General features: G+C 42.9%; 1 protein-coding gene and 32 non-coding genes across 33 annotated transcripts in view; 32 read left to right on the top strand and 1 right to left on the bottom strand.

Annotated features, from left to right (window-relative positions):
* fermt3b (FERM domain containing kindlin 3b) overlaps positions 1-7,500 on the bottom strand; it is a 104,961-nt gene that overhangs the window by 34,764 nt on the left and 62,697 nt on the right. The window lies entirely within an intron of this gene.
* On the top strand, positions 108-179 carry trnaw-cca (transfer RNA tryptophan (anticodon CCA)). The gene has a single exon. It is a non-coding gene; the product is annotated as a tRNA-Trp (tRNA).
* trnaw-cca (transfer RNA tryptophan (anticodon CCA)) lies at positions 333-404 on the top strand. The gene has a single exon. It is a non-coding gene; the product is annotated as a tRNA-Trp (tRNA).
* Positions 558-629, top strand: trnas-cga (transfer RNA serine (anticodon CGA)). Its single transcript has one exon. It is a non-coding gene; the product is annotated as a tRNA-Ser (tRNA).
* Positions 783-854, top strand: trnaw-cca (transfer RNA tryptophan (anticodon CCA)). Its single transcript has one exon. It is a non-coding gene; the product is annotated as a tRNA-Trp (tRNA).
* trnaw-cca (transfer RNA tryptophan (anticodon CCA)) lies at positions 1,009-1,080 on the top strand. The gene has a single exon. It is a non-coding gene; the product is annotated as a tRNA-Trp (tRNA).
* trnaw-cca (transfer RNA tryptophan (anticodon CCA)) lies at positions 1,234-1,305 on the top strand. Its single transcript has one exon. It is a non-coding gene; the product is annotated as a tRNA-Trp (tRNA).
* On the top strand, positions 1,676-1,747 carry trnaw-cca (transfer RNA tryptophan (anticodon CCA)). Its single transcript has one exon. It is a non-coding gene; the product is annotated as a tRNA-Trp (tRNA).
* Positions 1,901-1,972, top strand: trnas-cga (transfer RNA serine (anticodon CGA)). The gene has a single exon. It is a non-coding gene; the product is annotated as a tRNA-Ser (tRNA).
* Positions 2,126-2,197, top strand: trnaw-cca (transfer RNA tryptophan (anticodon CCA)). The gene has a single exon. It is a non-coding gene; the product is annotated as a tRNA-Trp (tRNA).
* On the top strand, positions 2,351-2,422 carry trnas-cga (transfer RNA serine (anticodon CGA)). The gene has a single exon. It is a non-coding gene; the product is annotated as a tRNA-Ser (tRNA).
* Positions 2,576-2,647, top strand: trnaw-cca (transfer RNA tryptophan (anticodon CCA)). The gene has a single exon. It is a non-coding gene; the product is annotated as a tRNA-Trp (tRNA).
* On the top strand, positions 2,802-2,873 carry trnaw-cca (transfer RNA tryptophan (anticodon CCA)). The gene has a single exon. It is a non-coding gene; the product is annotated as a tRNA-Trp (tRNA).
* trnaw-cca (transfer RNA tryptophan (anticodon CCA)) lies at positions 3,019-3,090 on the top strand. The gene has a single exon. It is a non-coding gene; the product is annotated as a tRNA-Trp (tRNA).
* On the top strand, positions 3,244-3,315 carry trnaw-cca (transfer RNA tryptophan (anticodon CCA)). Its single transcript has one exon. It is a non-coding gene; the product is annotated as a tRNA-Trp (tRNA).
* trnaw-cca (transfer RNA tryptophan (anticodon CCA)) lies at positions 3,469-3,540 on the top strand. The gene has a single exon. It is a non-coding gene; the product is annotated as a tRNA-Trp (tRNA).
* On the top strand, positions 3,686-3,757 carry trnaw-cca (transfer RNA tryptophan (anticodon CCA)). Its single transcript has one exon. It is a non-coding gene; the product is annotated as a tRNA-Trp (tRNA).
* Positions 3,903-3,974, top strand: trnaw-cca (transfer RNA tryptophan (anticodon CCA)). Its single transcript has one exon. It is a non-coding gene; the product is annotated as a tRNA-Trp (tRNA).
* On the top strand, positions 4,128-4,199 carry trnaw-cca (transfer RNA tryptophan (anticodon CCA)). The gene has a single exon. It is a non-coding gene; the product is annotated as a tRNA-Trp (tRNA).
* On the top strand, positions 4,353-4,424 carry trnas-cga (transfer RNA serine (anticodon CGA)). The gene has a single exon. It is a non-coding gene; the product is annotated as a tRNA-Ser (tRNA).
* Positions 4,578-4,649, top strand: trnaw-cca (transfer RNA tryptophan (anticodon CCA)). The gene has a single exon. It is a non-coding gene; the product is annotated as a tRNA-Trp (tRNA).
* trnaw-cca (transfer RNA tryptophan (anticodon CCA)) lies at positions 4,804-4,875 on the top strand. Its single transcript has one exon. It is a non-coding gene; the product is annotated as a tRNA-Trp (tRNA).
* trnaw-cca (transfer RNA tryptophan (anticodon CCA)) lies at positions 5,021-5,092 on the top strand. Its single transcript has one exon. It is a non-coding gene; the product is annotated as a tRNA-Trp (tRNA).
* Positions 5,246-5,317, top strand: trnaw-cca (transfer RNA tryptophan (anticodon CCA)). Its single transcript has one exon. It is a non-coding gene; the product is annotated as a tRNA-Trp (tRNA).
* On the top strand, positions 5,463-5,534 carry trnaw-cca (transfer RNA tryptophan (anticodon CCA)). Its single transcript has one exon. It is a non-coding gene; the product is annotated as a tRNA-Trp (tRNA).
* trnaw-cca (transfer RNA tryptophan (anticodon CCA)) lies at positions 5,680-5,751 on the top strand. Its single transcript has one exon. It is a non-coding gene; the product is annotated as a tRNA-Trp (tRNA).
* Positions 5,905-5,976, top strand: trnaw-cca (transfer RNA tryptophan (anticodon CCA)). The gene has a single exon. It is a non-coding gene; the product is annotated as a tRNA-Trp (tRNA).
* On the top strand, positions 6,130-6,201 carry trnaw-cca (transfer RNA tryptophan (anticodon CCA)). Its single transcript has one exon. It is a non-coding gene; the product is annotated as a tRNA-Trp (tRNA).
* trnaw-cca (transfer RNA tryptophan (anticodon CCA)) lies at positions 6,572-6,643 on the top strand. The gene has a single exon. It is a non-coding gene; the product is annotated as a tRNA-Trp (tRNA).
* Positions 6,797-6,868, top strand: trnas-cga (transfer RNA serine (anticodon CGA)). Its single transcript has one exon. It is a non-coding gene; the product is annotated as a tRNA-Ser (tRNA).
* trnaw-cca (transfer RNA tryptophan (anticodon CCA)) lies at positions 7,022-7,093 on the top strand. The gene has a single exon. It is a non-coding gene; the product is annotated as a tRNA-Trp (tRNA).
* Positions 7,247-7,318, top strand: trnas-cga (transfer RNA serine (anticodon CGA)). Its single transcript has one exon. It is a non-coding gene; the product is annotated as a tRNA-Ser (tRNA).
* The window catches only part of trnaw-cca (transfer RNA tryptophan (anticodon CCA)), a 72-nt gene continuing 43 nt past the window's right edge, over positions 7,472-7,500 (top strand). Inside the window, exon 1 of the tRNA in view lies at positions 7,472-7,500. This exon is cut by the window's right edge and continues 43 nt beyond it. This is a non-coding gene — a tRNA (tRNA-Trp).

Genomic DNA, 7,500 nt, shown 5'->3' with positions numbered 1-7,500 from the left:
AAAGGTGGATTTGGTCCAAATGTGCTCATTTAATACCTTGAGCTATTTGCAATTTTCTCATTATCGTAGCTCTGCCGTTTTAAATCGTTTGGTTGGATGGTGTATCAGACTCTGTGGCGCAACGGTAGCGCGTCTGACTCCAGATCAGAAGGTTGCGTGTTCAAATCACGTCAGGGTCATAGTTTACTTTCAAACTTAGCTGTCTGTCAGAACAGATGAGGAGGATGTTATTTTAAAATTGAGCCATTTGATACCCCAAGTAATATGCAATTTTCTAAAATCAATTGCTGTTCGCCCTGCCCTTTTCACTCGTTTGGTTGAATCATGTAACAGACTCTGTGGCGCAATGGTAGCGCGTCTGACTCCAGATCAGAAGGTTGCGTGTTCAAATCACGTCAGGGTCATAGTTTACTTTCAAATTTAGCTGTCTGTCACAACAGATGAGCAGGATGTTATTTTAAAATTGAGCCATTTGATACCCCAAGCAATATGCAATTTTCTAAAATGAATTGCTGTTCGTCCTGCCCTTTTCACTCGTTTGGTTGAATCATGTAACAGACTCTGTGGCGCAACGGTAGCGCGTCTGACTCGAGATCAGAAGGTTGCGTGTTCAAATCACGTCAGGGTCATAGTTTACTTTCAAGCTTGGCTGTCCGTCAGAAAAGATGAGGTGGATGTTAGTCCAAAATTGAGCCATTTGATACCCCAAGCAATATGCAATTTTCTAAAATCAATCACAGTTCGCCCTGCCCTTTTCACTCGTTTGGTTGAATCATGCAACAGACTCTGTGGCGCAACGGTAGCGCGTCTGACTCCAGATCAGAAGGTTGCGTGTTCAAATCACGTCAGGGTCATTGTTTACTTTTAAGCTTAAGCTGTCCGTCAGAAAAGATGAGGTTGATGTTAGTCCAAAATTGAGCCATTTGATAACCCAAGCAATATGCAATTTTCTAAAATCAATTATAGTTCGCCCTGCCCTTTTCACTCGTTTGATTGAATCATGTAACAGACTCTGTGGCGCAATGGTAGCGCGTCTGACTCCAGATCAGAAGGTTGCGTGTTCAAATCACGTCAGGGTCATAGTTTACTTTCAAGCTTGGCTGTCTGTCAGAAAAGATGAGGTGGATGTTAGTCCAAAATTGAGCCATTTGATAACCCAAGCAATATGCAATTTTCTAAAATCAATTATAGTTCGCCCTGCCCTTTTCACTCGTTTGATTGAATCATGTAACAGACTCTGTGGCGCAACGGTAGCGCGTCTGACTCCAGATCAGAAGGTTGCGTGTTCAAATCACGTCAGGGTCATTGTTTGCAGCCAATCTGATGCATACATGATTCTATTTAAAGGTGGATTTGGTCCAAATGTGCTCATTTAATACCTTGAGCTATTTGCAATTTTCTCATTATCGTAGCTCTGCCGTTTTAAATCGTTTGGTTGGATGGTGTATCAGACTCTTTGGCGCAACGGTAGCGCGTCTGACTTCAGATCAGAAGGTTGCGTGTTCAAATCACGTCAGGGTCATAGTTTACTTTCAAACTTAGCTGTCTGTCAGAACAGATGAGGAGGATGTTATTTTAAAATTGAGCCATTTGATACCCCAAGTAATATGCAATTTTCTAAAATCAATTGCTGTTCGCCCTGCCCTTTTCACTCGTTTGGTTGAATCATGTAACAGACTCTGTGGCGCAATGGTAGCGCGTCTGACTCCAGATCAGAAGGTTCCGTGTTCAAATCACGTCAGGGTCATAGTTTACTTTCAAGCTTGGCTGTCCGTCAGAAAAGATGAGGTGGATGTTAGTCCAAAATTGAGCCATTTGATACCCCAAGCAATATGCAATTTTCTAAAATCAATCACAGTTCGCCCTGCCCTTTTCACTCGTTTGGTTGAATCATGTAACAGACTCTGTGGCGCAACGGTAGCGCGTCTGACTCGAGATCAGAAGGTTGCGTGTTCAAATCACGTAATGGTCATAGTTTACTTTCAAGCTTGGCTGTCCGTCAGAAAAGTTGAGGTGGATGTTAGTCCAAAATTGAGCCATTTGATACCCCAAGCAATATGCAATTTTCTAAAATCAATCACAGTTCCCCCTGCCCTTTTCACTCGTTTGGTTTAATCATGTAACAGACTCTGTGGCGCAACGGTAGCGCGTCTGACTCCAGATCAGAAGGTTGCGTGTTCAAATCACGTCAGGGTCATAGTTTACTTTCAAATTTAGCTGTCTGTCAGAACAGATGAGCAGGATGTTATTTTAAAATTGAGCCATTTGATACCCCAAGCAATATGCAATTTTCTAAAATGAATTGCTGTTCGTCCTGCCCTTTTCACTCGTTTGGTTGAATCATGTAACAGACTCTGTGGCGCAACGGTAGCGCGTCTGACTCGAGATCAGAAGGTTGCGTGTTCAAATCACGTCAGGGTCATAGTTTACTTTCAAGCTTGGCTGTCCGTCAGAAAAGATGAGGTGGATGTTAGTCCAAAATTGAGCCATTTGATACCCCAAGCAATATGCAATTTTCTAAAATCAATCACAGTTCGCCCTGCCCTTTTCACTCGTTTGGTTGAATCATGCAACAGACTCTGTGGCGCAACGGTAGCGCGTCTGACTCCAGATCAGAAGGTTGCGTGTTCAAATCACGTCAGGGTCATTGTTTACTTTTAAGCTTAAGCTGTCCGTCAGAAAAGATGAGGTTGATGTTAGTCCAAAATTGAGCCATTTGATAACCCAAGCAATATGCAATTTTCTAAAATCAATTATAGTTCGCCCTGCCCTTTTCACTCGTTTGATTGAATCATGTAACAGACTCTGTGGCGCAACGCTAGCGCGTCTGACTCCAGATCAGAAGGTTGCGTGTTCAAATCACGTCAGGGTCATTGTTTGCAGCCAATCTGATGCATACATCATTCTATTTAAAGGTGGATTTGGTCCAAATGTGCTCATTGAATACCTTGAGCTATTTGCAATTTTCTCATTATCGTAGCTCTGCCGTTTTAAATCGTTTGGTTGGATGGTGTATCAGACTCTGTGGCGCAACGGTAGCGCGTCTGACTCCAGATCAGAAGGTTGCGTGTTCAAATCACGTCAGGGTCATAGTTTACTTTCAAGCTTGGCTGTCCGTCAGAAAAGATGAGGTGGATGTTAGTCCAAAATTGAGCCATTTGATACCCCAAGCAATATGCAATTTTCTAAAATCAATCACAGTTCGCCCTGCCCTTTTCACTCGTTTGGTTGAATCATGTAACAGACTCTGTGGCGCAACGGTAGCGCGTCTGACTCCAGATCAGAAGGTTGCGTGTTCAAATCACGTCAGGGTCATAGTTTACTTTCAAGCTTGGCTGTCTGTCAGAAAAGATGAGGTGGATGTTAGTCCAAAATTGAGCCATTTGATAACCCAAGCAATATGCAATTTTCTAAAATCAATTATAGTTCGCCCTGCCCTTTTCACTCGTTTGATTGAATCATGTAACAGACTCTGTGGCGCAACGGTAGCGCGTCTGACTCCAGATCAGAAGGTTGCGTGTTCAAATCACGTCAGGGTCATTGTTTGCAGCCAATCTGATGCATACATGATTCTATTTAAAGGTGGATTTGGTCCAAATGTGCTCATTTAATACCTTGAGCTATTTGCAATTTTCTCATTATCGTAGCTCTGCCGTTTTAAATCGTTTGGTTGGATGGTGTATCAGACTCTTTGGCGCAACGGTAGCGCGTCTGACTCCAGATCTGAAGGTTGCGTGTTCAAATCACGTCAGGGTCATTGTTTGCAGCCAATCTGATGCATACATCATTCTATTTAAAGGTGGATTTGGTCCAAATGTGCTCATTTAATACCTTGAGCTATTTGCAATTTTCTCATTATCGTAGCTCTGCCGTTTTAAATCGTTTGGTTGGATGGTGTATCAGACTCTGTGGCGCAACGGTAGCGCGTCTGACTCCAGATCAGAAGGTTGCGTGTTCAAATCACGTCAGGGTCATAGTTTACTTTCAAACTTAGCTGTCTGTCAGAACAGATGAGGAGGATGTTATTTTAAAATTGAGCCATTTGATACCCCAAGTAATATGCAATTTTCTAAAATCAATTGCTGTTCGCCCTGCCCTTTTCACTCGTTTGGTTGAATCATGTAACAGACTCTGTGGCGCAATGGTAGCGCGTCTGACTCCAGATCAGAAGGTTGCGTGTTCAAATCACGTCAGGGTCATAGTTTACTTTCAAATTTAGCTGTCTGTCAGAACAGATGAGCAGGATGTTATTTTAAAATTGAGCCATTTGATACCCCAAGCAATATGCAATTTTCTAAAATGAATTGCTGTTCGTCCTGCCCTTTTCACTCGTTTGGTTGAATCATGTAACAGACTCTGTGGCGCAACGGTAGCGCGTCTGACTCGAGATCAGAAGGTTGCGTGTTCAAATCACGTCAGGGTCATAGTTTACTTTCAAGCTTGGCTGTCCGTCAGAAAAGATGAGGTGGATGTTAGTCCAAAATTGAGCCATTTGATACCCCAAGCAATATGCAATTTTCTAAAATCAATCACAGTTCGCCCTGCCCTTTTCACTCGTTTGGTTGAATCATGCAACAGACTCTGTGGCGCAACGGTAGCGCGTCTGACTCCAGATCAGAAGGTTGCGTGTTCAAATCACGTCAGGGTCATTGTTTACTTTTAAGCTTAAGCTGTCCGTCAGAAAAGATGAGGTTGATGTTAGTCCAAAATTGAGCCATTTGATAACCCAAGCAATATGCAATTTTCTAAAATCAATTATAGTTCGCCCTGCCCTTTTCACTCGTTTGATTGAATCATGTAACAGACTCTGTGGCGCAACGCTAGCGCGTCTGACTCCAGATCAGAAGGTTGCGTGTTCAAATCACGTCAGGGTCATTGTTTGCAGCCAATCTGATGCATACATCATTCTATTTAAAGGTGGATTTGGTCCAAATGTGCTCATTGAATACCTTGAGCTATTTGCAATTTTCTCATTATCGTAGCTCTGCCGTTTTAAATCGTTTTGTTGGATGGTGTATCAGACTCTGTGGCGCAACGGTAGCGCGTCTGACTCCAGATCAGAAGGTTGCGTGTTCAAATCACGTCAGGGTCATAGTTTACTTTCAAGCTTGGCTGTCTGTCAGAAAAGATGAGGTGGATGTTAGTCCAAAATTGAGCCATTTGATAACCCAAGCAATATGCAATTTTCTAAAATCAATTATAGTTCGCCCTGCCCTTTTCACTCGTTTGATTGAATCATGTAACAGACTCTGTGGCGCAACGGTAGCGCGTCTGACTCCAGATCAGAAGGTTGCGTGTTCAAATCACGTCAGGGTCATTGTTTGCAGCCAATCTGATGCATACATGATTCTATTTAAAGGTGGATTTGGTCCAAATGTGCTCATTTAATACCTTGAGCTATTTGCAATTTTCTCATTATCGTAGCTCTGCCGTTTTAAATCGTTTGGTTGGATGGTGTATCAGACTCTTTGGCGCAACGGTAGCGCGTCTGACTCCAGATCTGAAGGTTGCGTGTTCAAATCACGTCAGGGTCATTGTTTGCAGCCAATCTGATGCATACATCATTCTATTTAAAGGTGGATTTGGTCCAAATGTGCTCATTTAATACCTTGAGCTATTTGCAATTTTCTCATTATCGTAGCTCTGCCGTTTTAAATCGTTTGGTTGGATGGTGTATCAGACTCTGTGGCGCAACGGTAGCGCGTCTGACTCCAGATCAGAAGGTTGCGTGTTCAAATCACGTCAGGGTCATAGTTTACTTTCAAACTTAGCTGTCTGTCAGAACAGATGAGGAGGATGTTATTTTAAAATTGAGCCATTTGATACCCCAAGTAATATGCAATTTTCTAAAATCAATTGCTGTTCGCCCTGCCCTTTTCACTCGTTTGGTTGAATCATGTAACAGACTCTGTGGCGCAATGGTAGCGCGTCTGACTCCAGATCAGAAGGTTGCGTGTTCAAATCACGTCAGGGTCATAGTTTACTTTCAAGCTTGGCTGTCTGTCAGAAAAGATGAGGTGGATGTTAGTCCAAAATTGAGCCATTTGATAACCCAAGCAATATGCAATTTTCTAAAATCAATTATAGTTCGCCCTGCCCTTTTCACTCGTTTGATTGAATCATGTAACAGACTCTGTGGCGCAACGGTAGCGCGTCTGACTCCAGATCAGAAGGTTGCGTGTTCAAATCACGTCAGGGTCATTGTTTGCAGCCAATCTGATGCATACATGATTCTATTTAAAGGTGGATTTGGTCCAAATGTGCTCATTTAATACCTTGAGCTATTTCCAATTTTCTCATTATCGTAGCTCTGCCGTTTTAAATCGTTTGGTTGGATGGTGTATCAGACTCTGTGGCGCAACGGTAGCGCGTCTGACTTCAGATCAGAAGGTTGCGTGTTCAAATCACGTCAGGGTCATAGTTTACTTTCAAACTTAGCTGTCTGTCAGAACAGATGAGGAGGATGTTATTTTAAAATTGAGCCATTTGATACCCCAAGTAATATGCAATTTTCTAAAATCAATTGCTGTTCGCCCTGCCCTTTTCACTCGTTTGGTTGAATCATGTAACAGACTCTGTGGCGCAATGGTAGCGCGTCTGACTCCAGATCAGAAGGTTCCGTGTTCAAATCACGTCAGGGTCATAGTTTACTTTCAAGCTTGGCTGTCCGTCAGAAAAGATGAGGTGGATGTTAGTCCAAAATTGAGCCATTTGATACCCCAAGCAATATGCAATTTTCTAAAATCAATCACAGTTCGCCCTGCCCTTTTCACTCGTTTGGTTGAATCATGTAACAGACTCTGTGGCGCAACGGTAGCGCGTCTGACTCGAGATCAGAAGGTTGCGTGTTCAAATCACGTAATGGTCATAGTTTACTTTCAAGCTTGGCTGTCCGTCAGAAAAGTTGAGGTGGATGTTAGTCCAAAATTGAGCCATTTGATACCCCAAGCAATATGCAATTTTCTAAAATCAATCACAGTTCCCCCTGCCCTTTTCACTCGTTTGGTTTAATCATGTAACAGACTCTGTGGCGCAACGGTAGCGCGTCTGACTCCAGATCAGAAGGTTGCGTGTTCAAATCACGTCAGGGTCATAGTTTACTTTCAAATTTAGCTGTCTGTCAGAACAGATGAGCAGGATGTTATTTTAAAATTGAGCCATTTGATACCCCAAGCAATATGCAATTTTCTAAAATGAATTGCTGTTCGTCCTGCCCTTTTCACTCGTTTGGTTGAATCATGTAACAGACTCTGTGGCGCAACGGTAGCGCGTCTGACTCGAGATCAGAAGGTTGCGTGTTCAAATCACGTCAGGGTCATAGTTTACTTTCAAGCTTGGCTGTCCGTCAGAAAAGATGAGGTGGATGTTAGTCCAAAATTGAGCCATTTGATACCCCAAGCAATATGCAATTTTCTAAAATCAATCACAGTTCGCCCTGCCCTTTTCACTCGTTTGGTTGAATCATGCAACAGACTCTGTGGCGCAACGGTAGCGCGTCTG

This window comes from Pungitius pungitius, chromosome 2 (genome assembly GCF_949316345.1).
Source record: "Pungitius pungitius chromosome 2, fPunPun2.1, whole genome shotgun sequence".
Lineage (NCBI taxonomy): Eukaryota > Metazoa > Chordata > Actinopteri > Perciformes > Gasterosteidae > Pungitius > Pungitius pungitius.
The sequence above is the reverse complement of the archived record's forward strand: the minus strand, read 5'-3'. Positions and strand labels throughout refer to the sequence as shown.